The sequence below is a fragment of the Anabas testudineus genome, chromosome 5 (assembly GCF_900324465.2).
Source record: "Anabas testudineus chromosome 5, fAnaTes1.2, whole genome shotgun sequence".
Taxonomy (NCBI): Eukaryota; Metazoa; Chordata; class Actinopteri; order Anabantiformes; family Anabantidae; genus Anabas; species Anabas testudineus.
Window position 1 is genome coordinate 4,221,756 of NC_046614.1, and position 16,720 is coordinate 4,238,475.

General features: G+C 41.1%; 1 protein-coding gene across 7 annotated transcripts in view; it reads left to right on the forward strand.

Annotated features, from left to right (window-relative positions):
* The first annotated feature begins 1,026 nt into the window (after positions 1-1,026).
* Positions 1,027-16,720, forward strand: part of LOC113153402 (band 4.1-like protein 1) — a 71,203-nt gene continuing 55,509 nt past the window's right edge. For 2 of the 7 annotated variants that reach the window (XM_026347012.1, XM_026347011.1), the window contains exons 1-2: positions 1,030-1,234; positions 12,431-12,595. The gene's annotated coding sequence lies outside the window, so the exon portion shown is untranslated. Of the gene's footprint in view, positions 1,235-12,430; positions 12,596-16,720 lie in introns of all 7 variants that reach the window. The other 5 variants (XM_026347008.1, XM_026347013.1, XM_026347014.1 and 2 more) reach the window with 5 other exon arrangements.

The following is a 16,720-nucleotide window of genomic DNA, read 5'->3' on the forward strand; positions in this document are numbered from 1 at the left end:
GTAATGCTAAATCAGTGGATGTCTCCATTAAGCAGGAGTGGAACTACAGGAGGGCAAGGGGAGGCAGCTGCCCTCTCATGCACTAACAGCCCCACCCCAAGTGTTCAGTTCCTAGCACTGTGACTTTTATTAAGGACATTATTGTGTCACTTCATTTGTGTCACAGATACCCTTTGCCTGACCTTAGACCAGCCTAACAATACTGTCTTACAGTATAGTGTTTACAGCATCTGGTTAGTAGGCCCAGCTCCGTTTTGTGCAGAGGCTTCTAGTAATATCTCTGTATTGCTGAGATATTAAACTGTGCTTTTGTCAGGAACCCACAGTCATTAATCAAATCAGTAAAAGCAAACCCTCATCAGTGATTAATTAAATCAAACCCAGCTTGCCTTTTAAAATACTTTGTTAATTCAGCAGGCACAATGGGGAACTGATACCTACGTATTACCGATTTTAATGGGCAAGTTCCCGCTATTTTAACAAACCTGTAACAGTGGGTGGCTCGGATCTCGCTGTCCTTTGTGCTAATAAATCCCATCATCTCTGTATGCAAAGGTGAAGGAGTCGAAGGCTGTGTGTTGTTGTAGCAGCGGTCGAAGTGATGAAATCAAAGGAATTGTGCCATCCTGACGACACCGCAAGAAATAACAGCAACTTCTCTGATGTAGTTACTGCGTTTTTTCAATATTTTGTTAAAACCAAGAGATAGATTCTGCCTAATAAATGATCACCTTCTCACGCTCAGTCATTTGAATCAGGTGAATAATCAAAACATTGCTCAGAACAAAAATAGCCGACGCGTGCTTGAACGCAGCTGCTGTGTAACCAGTGATTGATTCGTTCACCATGTTGACACTTTCCTTGTGTTTTATTTTCACATTTTGAAGATCTGAGTACTTGTTGACAGAGAGGAACGTTTGTTGCGGGAGTAACGCACGCGTTGTCTTTACGCATTTCCCCTGAACACGCACGCTCGACGCGTGTACGCAGACTGTGCTGTGTTTGTGTGAGCGTGTGTCTTTCACCTTCCTGCCTCTCCGCATCTGACAGCGTCCCTCCCTCTTTATCTCCTCCTCCTCCTCTTTCTCTCATTAGGCTTTTCACCGGCATAACAACCGACACAATCCCTTGTCGTAAATCGGGGAATAAACGCGGAGCGGCGGCAGGAGCAGGACTGACCTCCCCTGGTGCGCACTATCCATGGTCCTCCCCTGGATGTCTGTCTGACAGGAGGGTATGTTGAAATATTCATGTTTTTCTCCCCTGCCCAGTTTTGCTCTTCTCGTTATAACCACAGTCTTAGCTGTATTAAACGATTTGTTGAATGTCGGGCTTTGACGTTTCCGAGATCTTTACCAGTGCATGTGTCCGTTTAAAAAAAAACAGACGTAATTCGTCTGTGACTACGGCGCTTTGTTATATTCTCTCGGCGCTGCTGCGGAGAAAAGGCAGCTGCTTAATACACCACATTTGTATAAGGCGCATGGAGTTTGTCCGCTTGCTCGCCGTCCTCCACTGGAGGATGAGTAATATTGTGGGAATGAAGCACAAGCAAGTTGCAGCGTCGTTTCGTGCCCGCTGGCCCAGACACTGTAGACATCAAGCCTGCAAACAGGCAGTTCAACCTCCCCACGGTTCCCTTTCGTGTCTTTTCTGCGCGGACTTTTATTTCGCGGATTTCTTTCTCCCCCACATCCTTCCAACTTGCGTCTGACTTCATGAGACCAGCTGCTGTCTGTTTCTTTCAGGGCAAACTGTATCCGCTGCTGGCTCAGTCAGAGTGTTCTACAAACGCACTAATTACGCAACAGCCACACTGACAGATGCACACACACACACACACACACACACACACACACTGGAAACTTGCACAGTGTTGCCACTGTCACACCCTCTCAGCCCCACCCCTGATTTGCCTACACAAAGTGGTTGAGTGTACTTTCAATAATAAAGTGGATTTGGCCTCCTTAGGTATGAACTCACAGTAAAAAAGTCTTGAGAGCAAAGTGTAGAAACACAGAAACACATATTAGCTGAACAGAGGTGGCAGGGCCGTACTTTGCTGTTTTGGCCTGCTGCATGCTTCAAGTTCATGTGTGGACCTGACTTCACCTTTGACCCCCAGGTCTCCACCGCTTATTGTGGAATTACATACATTAGTGAAGAGGAATGTTTCAGCTCCAGGATGCCTTTATCTAACTTCTCTTCAGTTGCGACTGGCTAGCACTGACAGTTTATTCGTCACACATGTTGTTGGTTGCCAGTGCAGGCTGTGGCTCCGTTGCCTTCTGCAGTACTCCGGTGGGCTCATGACACGACGTCACACTCTTTCTCCAGGCCGCACACACGCCTGTCAGCCTCAGCTGGCAGACCTGCTGTCACACAGCATCCACGTCGTTAACGCTGGACACACTCTTGTGCCTCGTGTATCAGCCTCCCACCCCCTGAGTATCACCTGATGCTTCTTCTCCACCTCCCCCTTACTGCTGTGGAGCCACTACCTCACCTCAGCACCATTTTCACCACTGTATGCTCGCCAATGTTTGGATGTGAATGTGTGATAATGCAGAGTTCAAATGCACTGAAGATTTTTTCTTTTACTGTAGTGTGTATACACAAAGCTACCAGTGTGTACATGTCAATGTTTGTGCGGGAGCTCACATGCCCGAGGGTGCTGCTGGGATTTCGCAGCCCAGCATGCTGCCTACCACCATTTGCAATTCAAATGAGCTTGTACGAGGCATCCAGTGAGGTCGAGGCAGCACTCCTCTCCTCTGTGTCTCATTGGAAGCAATAATTCCTCGCGCTTGCAAGTTAACACAGTCATTTCTTGTTGACTTCTCAGACTTCTCTGTTGGAAAGAAACAGTCACAGGGGAGGGATATTTTCCGGCAGCTATCTAAGTCATAGTTTATTTTGTATATGGTGTTGCACTTGGCGCAGGTCTGGAATGCTGCATAGTTGTGCGGGGTCACCCTGATGTTACTAGTGATGAAAGTAGCCAAGGCGTGCAACAGGTAGTGTTGTGTGTTCATGTGCATGTGTGTGGGTGTTGCGATTGGCTGTCATTGCTGTTGGCCCAGCTGAGTCTCCTTAGACCTGCCATGTTTCTGTAGCTTGGTGAGTGTGGTCACGTCTCTTCCTGCCCGCTGAACTCCAGTGACCAATCACAGATGCATACAAAGAGACACTGACACATCTTTACTGCCACTGATATAATGCATTTCCTAGCCCCCCTATGTTTTGCCCTAACATGAATGTAATTTCGATGCAGTTGACAATTCTCAGTAATGACCACTTATTGTGTTTGTATTGTGTATAGTGTCAGCTCTGGTGAGGTGTTCAGGGACCGCTGTGTTTTTAACTGCTCAGAGCTCAGTAGGGTTTAGTGTTCCATTTATAGAAACCCAGCAGTGACAAAACAAAACAGTAACCAAGGTACAGTATGAACCAAAGCTTAGCACTAAAAGTGATTTCTGAAGCCTACCCGTGGATTTGGAGAATCATTTCACCCCTCTTAAGTTCAGCTTCAAAAACCCTGAGAGCCTGCATTTCCCATAATGCAATTCATCTAGCAATTTCAGGCTTTCCTTACCTATTTAATGCCCTGAGCGTTCTAACTCCCACATCCACAGTTTATAACACAAGTTTACCGTATAGTAAATATCTGAAGCCTGGAGCCTCCTCAGAAAATAACCCTGATAACATCATCAGGGTACAGAAGCACATTGGTAGTGTATTTATCAGTGACCTCTTGGTGAAAAGTGAAGAAAAACGTGAGATTTTTATACAAGGTTTGGGGTTATTTACACTTTTCAACACACAGATGACACCCTATTTACACACCATGTAACTAATACCTGATAACTGATGAGCAGCACTGTGGTATTGATTGCTGGCTGATGTGGCTTTAATTACAGTGGTTTAATGCGGTGCAGCTGCTGTGTCTGTTTACCCAGCGTGCACAGAGACCTAATCTTATTCTGTTTTACATGCTCTTTTATCAGCTTTGTTTGGAATAACCAAAAGAGGATCACACAGCATTACTCCGGCTGAATTGAGCGACAGTACTCACAGTGGCAGAGTGCTTTTGTTTTGCGTGAATTGAATTAAGCCTCATCAGGATGCTGCATCCGCTGCAGTCCCGTCAGAATCTTGTTATGGTGCACACTTGAACATCATATTGCTCCACTGCGTGATCTTTAATAGTGTGCCCGGGCGTCGCCAGCAACAGTGCGCACAGTTATTTGGTACCCCTCGCATCGAGGCTCCCTTCTCCCAATCCTGTTGCTGCCTGTCCAGATCGAGGCTTTCATTTTTAGTCTTGTTCGTTTGTTTGTTTGTTTTTTATGTTTTTGTTATGTTTTTTTTATGCTTTAGGTGATATATTGCCTTTCTCAGATTGCATCATTCTGTCTGCCCTCGGATGTGAGAGGAGAGAAAGGGAAGCTATTTCATACCACGAGACAGTTTTAGTTCACTGTTCTGTTTCCCACCTTTAGTCATGTAGCTCCTCGCAGTTGGTGGGAAGCATCACTTTGTCCTTCTGAGGGGGAGGCAGGCGAGCAGCCGCCGCTCTGTGCGCCTCAGCCTGATGATTACAGTGAGTCAGCAGGTTCTCCATTTTTCTCCACTTCCTTTGCATACCTACACTCGTCTCCCTCGCCCTCCCACCCCCTCTCTCGACTGCCACCTTTTTGAACAAACCCCCTGCCTCTTAAGGATGAGAGTCATCATGTTGTTGTCTGGCTTTAATCTGGTGCAACGATACCCTTAATGCTGCTGATTCTTTTTTTTGCCTGCTCACAGTAAAGTAGAATTTATATGTGAGGCAAAGTTGGCCACCTCTTTGCAGGCTGTTTATTCTGCCTTCATTGTAGTGTGCATATGGGAGGAAAATATTTTTCTTCACTTATTTTAGTCTCCTCCAAGAAACCAAGCCACCAGCCATTGTCTCCTTTTGGCCACTTAACAATTGGCAGTCATTAATTAGAGCCTCTGCATTCAACAGTTGTGGAGGAAGACTAATTCCATTGTTCATCTGTGTCCATTTCCCCAAAGATTTTAGTGTGTAATTGCCTGCGTCTTGCACATTGTAGGAAGCTGAACTGAGGGAAAATAGGCCGAGCTAAGGTCGACCTCAGTGCAAACTATTTATATGTTTATATTTATATTTTTAAATACATAAAACAAGACATAAGAAACAGGATTAGCAGGGATTAGACTTGCAAAGAAAAGTCAAAATTCACAACGTGTTTATTGCAGCTGGGCAAAAACCCAGAGTTGATTTGCACAAAATTATTTTTACATGATGAAGCTGCATGTAAGGCTTTTCACACTTTTCTCATGGTTACTGTTTGAATATTGCTGCCGGTGCTGATGTGTAGTTCTGACCTCTTCATTATATTTTCAGTGGTAATTAGATTGAAAGATGACCATGCACCAGATATCCAGTGAAGCATGTGGGTGTAGCTTGCATGCAGACATTGGCTGTCTGCCCTGTTGCTGGATGGGACCCGGTGATACTCAGTGATGGGAAATTTGTGTGTCGATGGACTGTTGGAATGGTCTGTGGAGGAGGAGACACACCGTCTACTTCCAGTCTCTTTTGGCTTGTTGTGTGGCTTCTAAACTGGTCGGACAGGTTGGAAGGCAGATCCAGGCAGTCATTTCTCCACACTGTGTATGTGTTTACACTTCTCAGTTTTAATCTGTGGGAGCATGTGACACATGTATTATGTGTTTTCTGCGTGGCTCATGCATTTCAGTTTGTTACAACACTTTGCTTGTTGCTGTGCAGACCAATGAACAGTCAACTGTGCTATACATACAAGCAGTCTGGACTACATCAAACATCAAATCCACACAAAAACACACTGCTAGTAGATCGTGTGTGAAATAAAGAGATCTGCAGATCTGATAAATTAATGCTTTCTACTTTTTAAAGAAAAAGGACAGCATTACAGAGTGGGCATACTGTGTGTTTACATTCCTTTCCATTTTAAAACCACATTCATTTGCTTATATATTTTTCTGATAGCTGCCCACTTTGAATGTTATCACTTGTTATCTGGACCAGAGATGTGGGTTAATAGGGACACCCGAGTGCCTAGTCAGCCGCTTTTGGTTGGCTGTTTAAAACATGCACTGATGATACACACCTTCTGCCTTACTGGTAGGCGTGGTTTGCCTCTATTGAAACATAATTACAGTATAACAGTGTGATAATTATAGCAGGGTGTGATAGCAGCTTATAACTGCCATATGATATGATGTCAACATTCAAAATGCCTAATGTAGACACCAATGACCACATTAAAACTATGCAGTGGTTATAATGTTGTGGACACATGGATGCTATGACCAGCCTGAGGTTATGCATCCCATGTGCAGCATGTTGCTGTGCACTTTCTGACACTGTACATTTGCACATTTTACAGCATTACCTTTAACTTGACTTTTTGTTCAGAAGAAGGCAAATACCGTGTTGAGACCCAACATTAGTTGGCTTTATTATCTCTATGACTATTGAAGATATTATTCATTTATAAAATGTTCTTTAAAGTATGTACATTGTGGCAGTAGTAGATTGCATAAGCATGGCTCATTTAGGTTGCAGGTAGCCAGGATGTGCAAGTCCAGGAGGTGACTGTGATATATCTGCTATTTATTTTTGTTGTGGGGAGCTCACACTCATTGACACTGGGAAGGTGACGTACAGGATCTTGAGTTAGTAGACGTCGACTGGCGTGGGAGTCTGAGGCCTTTGAAAACAGTCTTTTGAAATTCTGCGGTGCGTTCATGTGCTATGTGGTAGCTTTTGACATTAGAGAGACTTCAAATAATCCTTTTTAATATGATGCAACTATGGGACAATCCATGTGAGCCATCCATGTGATGTTCACTATGGTGAATTGTCACTTAAGTAAAAAGAAGTCTCTGCACCACTACAATGAAAAATACATAAGAAACATAAGAAATAACTTAAACGATATCACATACACAGTGTGTGACTTGTTTTAAGTGGTTTGTAAGTGGATTGATTGTAATCTTCTGTGTATACAGTATATCCATCATAGCCAAATCACCTGCATGCTCTGTTGTTCCTCTTTACTGCCTTGTTCCTCAGTGTGCCAATAAGTGTCCTCTCACCTCATTAATAATGCTGCTGATTTATAATCAGAGCAGCGCTCTCATCTGCAGCAGCCTTCTCACTGAAATCATACGCTGGTGCAGCAACATTGTGAACCAGAATGCGCTTTACTACAAATCCCAGCGTCACTCTGTTGATCAAGTAGCAGTGATATGGTTTTATAGGGGACAATGCACAGTTTTTTAGGGGGGGTGGGTCCACTCTTATCTTAAACTGCTGTGTGCTTGGCTTTTGATCACTAATGTTTTTGTGTGTTGTTGTCACGCCCGGTTCAACGCGCTCACTTCTCTCCTACACCTGTACACAAGGCAAGGAGGAGAAACATTCAGTGTTCTGGCATCAGCAGCATAGTTCTTAATTGCCCCACAGATTATTATTGTTATTTTTTGGGAATAAAACATTTCACTCTGCATGTACTGATCGTTCATGGATTCTCTGTCAAGCATTGATTTGTTTTCTCTTCTGTTTTTGTCTTGGCAGCAGTAATGAGTGGCTCCTTTATAATTCATGCCATGATTGATGTCCCTCTGGTAGAAGCGTTTATGCTGCAATCTCACTCTCTTTACGCCAACAACACATAGCTCTGCCAAACACTCCAGTCCACAGATTAAGATGCTTGGTGTTGGATTTCAGTTGCCATATAGCAGTCCATGTCTAGTACTGGTGCTTTGTACTTGACTGAATCTGTCCGGAAAAGTTAAAACGACAATGTCTGAAATGTTGTTGAGTGGTATTGACTCGCTTTTTCAGGCTCAGTCACTGTGGGCCTGTCTTTGTCTATACTTAAACAAATAGCACCAAGCTCGTTCAGCATCTTTAGAAATCCTCTGACACTGACACCAATAACACAGAGAGCTCCTGTAGCTTCCTTTCAGCCACAGCACTGAGCCTAATAAGGAGATGAATGACTCTATACAAACAGTAGAGTTAAGCTGAGGACTGGATGTGTGCCCACTGCCTCTTTCTTTCTCTGTGTGCCATGGGTGAAATGCCTGTGTGAGTGTCTCTGATCTGATCTCTGATCTCAGATCTGAAATTTGCTGCAGGTTCTCTGCTGACCTGATCAGTGTTCTGTTAACGTGTGGACAGAAGGAACAACTCCCACAGCTCCTGGCCTGGGCCATAGTTAACACTTAGTTAGTTTGCTTAAAGTGAAACCCTGAAAGACACACATGAACTTTGGTATGTTAAACAATTGACTGGCAGTGTTAAAAAATGTACGCCCTAAGTATACCAGAGAAAGCTCAGGTAGAGTACAATGTTGAAAAAAGGAAAGAAGGACATTGTGTCTGGAGTTTCTTTCCCTGACCATAACGCTTCCCTAACCTGAACCATATGCAGTGAGAACCTAACTATAAAAAGTTTATTAACCCAACGTCTGAAGATCAGGAGGCAGAAGGAAATCAGTAGTCAGTGATTGTTCATCTTTGAGAAAGATATTTTTCTGTTGCTTTTATCTCTTTATAAAGTCTAAATTATTATATAAAAAAGATCTAATATAATAATGTATTATAATAATATACACACTATTATAATATTTATTATATATATTTTTTGCCAATTTACTGCTAAAAGACAGTATGTTGATTTGAATGTTATATATTTTCATCTTTATCCCAGTGAATGAGAATAAACCTTAAAAACTAAGCCAAAGAAAAGAAAATCCCTCATTAAAGGAGGAAACCACTGGATTCACATTCATGTTTAGCAGCCTCATTCAATGTTTGTGTTTTGTCTTTCTTTACCTGGTTAGCTTGTTGAATGTAGCCACATTAGCTGCACAGCAACGTTGGCTTCTCTGAGACTCCGGAGCAGCAGAAAAACTTGGTCTGATTAAAAAGCGGGACAGTCCGGATGTCCTAGAGACATTACGTGAAACTTTTAAAACACTTTTTATGGCAGTGGTGGATTGGATAAAATAGCATGTTGATCTGACACCATTATAGCGTCATGCGGCTCAGCCGTGTCTTCAGTTACCACAGAAGCTCAGTGATCCTGCTGCTTTGTCTATGTCTTTTATTCCCAAACTTAATTCATGTTTTACAAAGGTCACAGAGCAAATTGCAAATGGGGGTGAGGGGTTGTACCGGTCATTTTTAAGAGCGTCTTTTTGAGAGGTCTAATGAGGTAGAGTGGTCATCCACCAATCGTGGGGCTGATGGTTTGATTCCCAGCTCCTACTGTCATTTGTCCAGTGTCCTAGGGCAACAAGCTGAATCCCACATTGCCCTTGGTGGGTCAGACGAGCTGCCTGGGAAGTCCACCAGCAGTGTGTGAGTGTGTGTATAAGTTTCTGTGTGAATAGTTAATGAGAAGTAGTGTAAAGTACTTTAAATAAAAATAATAAGGCAGAATAGCACTATATGATTTCCAATTACTATTAGTTGTAAATGCAGAATTGCTAATGCTAAAAATAGCAAGAAGCTCTGTGAAGCTTGAAAATGCTATTTGAGGAATGAATATCACACTTGGAGGAATCATTTTTTTCCTCAGCTCTCCTTTAACGTTATGTTTTGACACTTGGAAATACTTAGCAGAGGGCTTTTACAGCTACAGTATCAGTTTGATGTACATTACAGGGACATATTAGAAACCAATATTATTATGCAAATTGAAAGAAAAGGCTTCTTTAAACAGTCCAAGTCTAAAAGCATTTATGCCATTCAGCAATGGCATAAGTTTTTCCTTTATTATAATTATTTTTTTACATTGAATATATAGAGAAACACAAAATTTGTATCACAGCACTGGATGCTTATATAAAACCATTGCAAAATTCTCTTTGTAGTGTAAACTACACTTTGCAGGAAAAGAGCATCACCCTTTTTTCAGCCTTTTTCTGGAATGGTTTTTAGAGCCTTGCAGGTGTTTTATTAGCCTTTGTGCCTACTTAGAAATACACAACAAGGTGAGAAGAGGGCATTGTTACAAATAATTATAGGAAATCCACAAACAATAAAAGCCTCATAATTCTCCAAGAATGCCCAAAATCGTCAGGGCTCTTATTTATTTGTCCAAACAGAGAGTGGGAAGCTCTCACCATAAATGTTTCCCTTGTAGAGTGGTTTGCATTTGCACTTGTTGCATAACAGATAGGAAAATGTATATATATTTGTTTCTTGTTAGCAGGCGGTGTTGCTTTTAACCAGTGTATCTGTACACTTGCTCCTTTAATTGTACACAAAGATAATAAATAATGTGTGAAATTTGCCCCCAAAAAATTGAGTAACACCCTCTCACAGGGCAGGGTTTGCACATAATGACTCTTTGGAGCTGGATAATCACACTCACAAACCTACATTAAGTGTTTAGTTTAATTTGACAGCATCCTGTTAATTGCTTATTTCACACTTAACAAAAGCAGCCAGAATAATATTTGCTCATAGTTGGGCTGTGTTTTTGGTCCCTTACTGTTTAACTTGACTACATTCTCAACTCACTCTCTATACCTTCCACATCACTGTTCACCATTACCCAAGTTGTTGCTTATAAATGCTGTGTTGATGCTGCTCTTACTGTATGAGTCACATATTATTTTCACATCCTGCCTGACCTGTATACCTTTTTCTTGTCCCCAGCTATCTGACATTGTCTATATAACATAGAGATTATTGAATTTTGAGACCATTCTGAAATATATTGAGGCATGTGGTGCGTTGTAACAGCCTGGTACGATTTGCACATGATTTAATTAAAGTAAACATGGTAGATCGTTGCTCTGGCACTGCTTCACCTGAAGAAACCTCCCACATGTTTGTGCACATGTCTGTACGCTGTGCGTGCTGCATTTGACACAAACCTAGACAGACAGGCAAAGGGCATTTCAGGGGCAAGAAACTGTGGGAACACTGCACTGGTAGTTAGCGTCACTTTTTAGGGACTCTCAGCTGTCTCTCTCTCTCTCTCTCTCTCTCTCTCTCTCTCTTGCACTAAAGTAATCTGTTGCTTGATTTACAAATATTTTAGTCAAATGATGAGTCAGTCTTAGACATTTATTAAAAATAAGACATACAGCTGTTGTTTACATGTGTCAGATGACTGGAGATGCACTGGGCACAGTGCTCATGTTTCAGGTCATGGAATTTCCACCCGCGAGTGTGTTTGTGCTTTTTCTCCAACAGCGAGTTGAGCGTCACATCAAATACTGCACAAATCCCATTTATCAAACAACGAGTGAACAAGTGATCACTCCTCAGGTTGTCAGCCCGACAAACACATAACGTGTAAGGTTAAGAACAGATTCTATATTTAACATAGGTGATGCTGCAATTTAAACAAACTGTGTTTTTCCACTGTAATAGACTGAATAGTGTTGGTGAATGTTGCGTTCATTGTTGCTTGTTGACAGAAATCAACATGAAGCAGCAGGGATTCGGTGAGCACTCGTTATGTTTCGTAGTGGGTTTAAGACTAAATATTAAAGGGGTGGGGGCCCCGTGGTCTGATTACATGCTTACATATTTCCCAACATACAGAACATTGGCCATAAAAGTTTAAAAAAGACATTCATATGCCACCCAGTAAAATGACAGATTTAAACATTTTAAACACCTGATAAATGCAGCAGATGTGTTTATTGAATGTACCTTGTAGGTGTAAATGAGTAAATATTTATTCTCTTCTCTAATCTTACCAGTAATCTGCAGTTGCTCTTCCATCTGCCTTCACATAGTCACAGCCAAGATGGGCTGCATGCTGGCATTAGAATTTCCAAATAGATAAACAAACAAAGCAAATTAGATAACTCAAACGCTTTCTCGATGACACGTTTGACATTTCGTTGCAATCGATGCAACCTCCCCGCAGCTACATCCCTCTGAGCACGATTGAGAATGTACATGGATGGGTGGAGCGGGACGTGATTGTCATCATTCACAGTGTTGCTTGGTGTCATCATTTAATCCCTCAACATCCCTGCCTGACAACCATATTCATAATTCATATTTGTGATATTTTAATATTTCATGTGTGGGGAGCCATTTCTCACTTATTGTGAAAATCCTTCTTAGTTAGTTTGAACGATTTATATTTGACTGTTCTGTGTCTTGATGCAACAAGAAAAATGTAGTATGAGGCTCGGTAAAACACAAAGAGGGATTTCATCAGGAAGTCCCACTTGTCAAGAAGTTTATGTAACCCTAATTCATATTCACATCCAGTTGTCAGACTGGACTGTAGACTGGAAATGGACACACTACTCCAGAGAATGAGCATCAAGGAGATTACCAATAGAACATTCAGTCACTTGTTTTGTGTGCTTGTCTTTGACTCCCACAGGACATCCTATATCTGCCTCAGGGTGATGCAGATCAACAATCTTACTGATGGTGTTCGGGATTATTGGAAGCTGCTGTACATCTTCCAGTCCTATCAGCAACTACAGTACAATCAGCATCCCCTTAACAGTATGCCCTCTCACTGACTGAACCGTACTGCAGTCAGGTAATAAATCTTACTGAATCCCGCTTTAAATCAGATTGACAAGCATGAGAGTAAATGCAAATTTGTGCTACACTGTTCTTTCAATTTGCAACATTGCAACCTGTGTGTATTTAGCTCTTAATTAACTAAGGCAGCTCATTATGCAATCATCGCCTGGGACTGTGCTCCAAGTCCAGTTTCTTTGTGAAGGAAAGTACATCAGCTGTATTTCGGAGATGGGATTTGTCTAATGTTACCAGGCTTAGAAAAGAAATGATAATGGAAGGCAGGGAAACTAATGAAGTAATGAGATTCAAGAGAGAGACACAGAGAGCTGAAGGTCTAGCAGGAACAGAAGCACAGAGCAGAGAAGGTGGAGGGTAGAGGTGCTGTTGATATGGGTGATGCCTCACTAGAATACTGAGGTAAATGCAGTCAAATGCAAACTGTAAATGCCTTATGTGAAGTGAGCAGTTATAGGCCTACAGTAATTTTGCAGTTCACTGAATGTCACACTCAAGTTAAAATTTAATTATTGCAAAATGCAACTCCCTGTCCCATTTGTCTGGTGTTATTACAGCTCAAATTCTTTTCATTGCTGAGGAGTTGTTCTGGTTAGCAGTCTGCTAAGCAGAATGTGGCCTTGGTTTGCATGAATCTAAATGATTCATGCAAAATATTTTTTGTGACATCTTTTCTCACATCTCATTTTACCTGTTAAAGGTCATGTGGGGTGCTGCAGGCAATACAGTTGTGAACTGTTCATTCAAAGTAATGAGTTAAAGGATGCTGAAAAACTCCATGGAGCTGAGGTGAATTGAGTGTAGTGCTAATTCTCTCTGGGCTTGTCCGACATTGATTAGCTTTCAGTTAATACATCTTGCATGACATGAACAATGTGAACTCAGCTCAGGTGATTGTACTGCATCTATCGACATTAAACTGGAACAACCATCACAACCACAGATGAGGTGTTCCACAACACCACTCATCTGCCTCTCTCCCTATAACTGATTACATTTTGACTCTTGTAATAACACATGTGATGACCCTTTGGAACAAAATGCCACCAGTGGTCTTGAGGTTTTTACCAGCTCAATGTAGTTTACTTAACTGTGACTTGGATCTAATCAGTTAGAACTGATGAATCCTCTTGGATAAGAGGTGGAAGGTCAAAAACCACTCATAGCACCATTGCTAGTGTGTTGTATGTATTACAGTACATATTGCTTTTGCAGTTGCTTTTATCCAAAGGGACTATACTTTGACCAACTGGTTCTGTGTCTTACCCTAGGACACTTGGAGACTGCTATGGACTGCCAACCCTGCAGTTGGTAGACAGTCTTCTCTCTCTCCTCATCCACAGTTTCCCCCAATGTTTGTTTGGACAAAAAGAAAAATCCTTAGTTGTTATGTTTTCACTTTTTGAATGAACTTCCTGACTTTTTCATATTGAGTATTACAGCATATTAGTCACACAACATTCAAGTAAATCAATTATCTTCTTTGTAATGGAATTGAATATTTTTTCTGTTGAATCTGTTGGTTTCCAGAGTAACTGTGACCTTTGGTGTCTGGTCAGTGGAAAACAATTTAAAGCTTCGTGCCTTACAAGAATCCAACAAGCTTTGTGCCGGTGCTTTTCTGTCTTTGTTCGATGTAGATTATAACTGCCACGTAGTCCTGGTCACAACCAAGATGGCAACATCCTGTAATTTGGATTTTTCAGTTGCTGAAACACTGAATTAAATGAGCCTGGACTGATCTGAATGGGCTGCATGACATTTTACTGGGAGAAGTGCAGCCTTGCTGTGGCGACAACAAGATGTCCACCTCTGTGTGTCAGCTTGTGTACATCACATCACTTAAATTTATCATTCCTTGCCATGCCCACATTCATAATTTACGCTTTTTTATACTTCCAGATTTTTCATATTTTATGGTTTGAGGGTAATTATTCATTTTCTAACAACTCCCATGCAGTGTGGGTTTGTTGACTTTGTATGAATATTTTATGTCTGAAGATGCAGAGTACATACTGTACATGGCTTCAGAACATGAAATGTATTCACATGATTAGTGATAGAAGGAAATCACAGTATTCTATTAGTACTGGTTTATTCTGTTTTTGCCTTTGAGCAGCGTTCAGCTTAGAATTAAGGACGAACCATTCATTTAATTCATTCAATTACATTTGTGAATTTCTTGCTTTAGAAGTTCAGCAGAAAGTCGCAGTGTGTGTGGGTGTGTGTGTGTGTGTGTGTGCATGTGTGCTGCAAGTAAGGGCTCTAAAAGATTATAGTTCCCCAAAATTGTTTCTCTTCTCAGTTGGAGACATAGAACTGCCTCTTTTGCCGACCTTGGAAATTAAAAAACATATAATTGAATATAAATTCATGTCTGGAAAACGTAGTTCAAGCAATAGAGCATGCAAGCTTTTTAATTCAGTAAATAATTTAAGTTTAAAAGAGAAAATGTATGAGTTTGAGTTACAAAGTTTTCACATAATAATGTGTGCACAAACCAAAACATTTGTCTGTTTTTCCTCATGTCTCATAAACCTTATATCTTTCTGTTCTGATTTCATTTCAGTTATCAACAACCTTCTAAATTTATCTAATGAAACATTTTATTACTATTGGGTTGTGAAAATTGACTGAAGCAGAACTTGACAGTTCAGACAGACTGAGTGCATTATGTAGATGTCTTGCTACACTAACTTGTCAGTTTGAGGTGGTTTGATACATGAGGGGAAATTAATGATTCAAATTTAGAGAGAAATTGTTACATCTGTGGTTTTCTCTCTTGTGCTATAATGATAGCAGTAGTAGTGGTAGTAGTAGTAGTAGTAGGAGTATAGTAGCAGTAGGCTTAATATGAAAAGATAACTGAGGACCTAAATGAAAACATCATCCCAACATTGAAGTAGGGTGGAGGGAGTATCATGGTTTGGAGCTGCTTTCCTGCCTCTGGACTGGGACAGCTTTTAAAAAGTCAAAGTACATTGAGTACAGAATGCCTTCAAAGACACAAAATATGCTTTATAGAGTGAACCAGTTGAAACACAGTCCAAGTGAAATGCTGTGGAATGACCTCAAGAAAGCCATTCACACCAGATTTCCAAAGAATATACAGTATCTGAGCTGAAGCAGTTCTGTGAGGAAGAGTGGTTCAAAATTCCTCCTGGTCGTTGTGCAGGTCTAATCCACAGCTACAGGAAGAGCTTGCTTGGTGTTACTGCTGCGTTCAACCAATTATGAAACCACTTTTGAGATTAGTCAAGATAGATGTGTTCATTAATAACATAAACATCATGACTGTATGTGTTTTATCAGTTTATAAATATTGTGTTGTGTGTTGCATTGATATTTGTGAGTTGTAACTAAAAATATCTTACACTTTTATCTCATGTAACTGAAACAGCTCTTCCTACAGCACTTTACTTTATAGTTCTTCTCCTTGGCTTAGATATTTGGCTTGCTTTTTACCTCTTTTGTAAGTCGCTTTAGATAAAAGCTTCTGCCAAATAAATAAATGTAAATGTAATCAATTGATGCAGAAAACCAGTGAAATAGCAGTACCATTATTTTCTGTTTACAATGTAAGTAATTTGAAGTCCACATTAGTGTGTTTGTCACTGTATATTGTATGTCAATTTCCAAAAAGAAGAAAAAGGAGGAGAGAGGGCTTTTATGTAAAGAATGTGTCCGCTATTCACTGGGAAATACAAGTGAAGAAGAAACTCGTCTTTCTGGAAGATGTGATTGTAACCTTACAAGTAGACATGGTTCTGCTATCCATGAGCACTAAAAACATTTTTCAAGTTGAACATAGTGTCTTGGAAGGACAGGTTAGCCATCTCTCATGAAATAAAGAAAGCCAAATACTAGGTCTTGATCGATGAGGCTCTTGTCAAAGGTTGACCCGCAGCCTTATTCCCTGTTGAAGTAGGCTGCTGTGATATCACAGTAACATAATTTCTTACAGAAAATGGGTTTGGATCCCAAACAACATAGGAAAGCCACTGGGGAAATAGCCAGGCCAGCTGAGACCAATAAAGATGGTCGTGGTTGATGAGAGCTCACAGTTGAAATGCTGCTGCAGGTGAAGGCTAAAGTTAGCCCTCACTGCTGCAGTAAAGGTGAG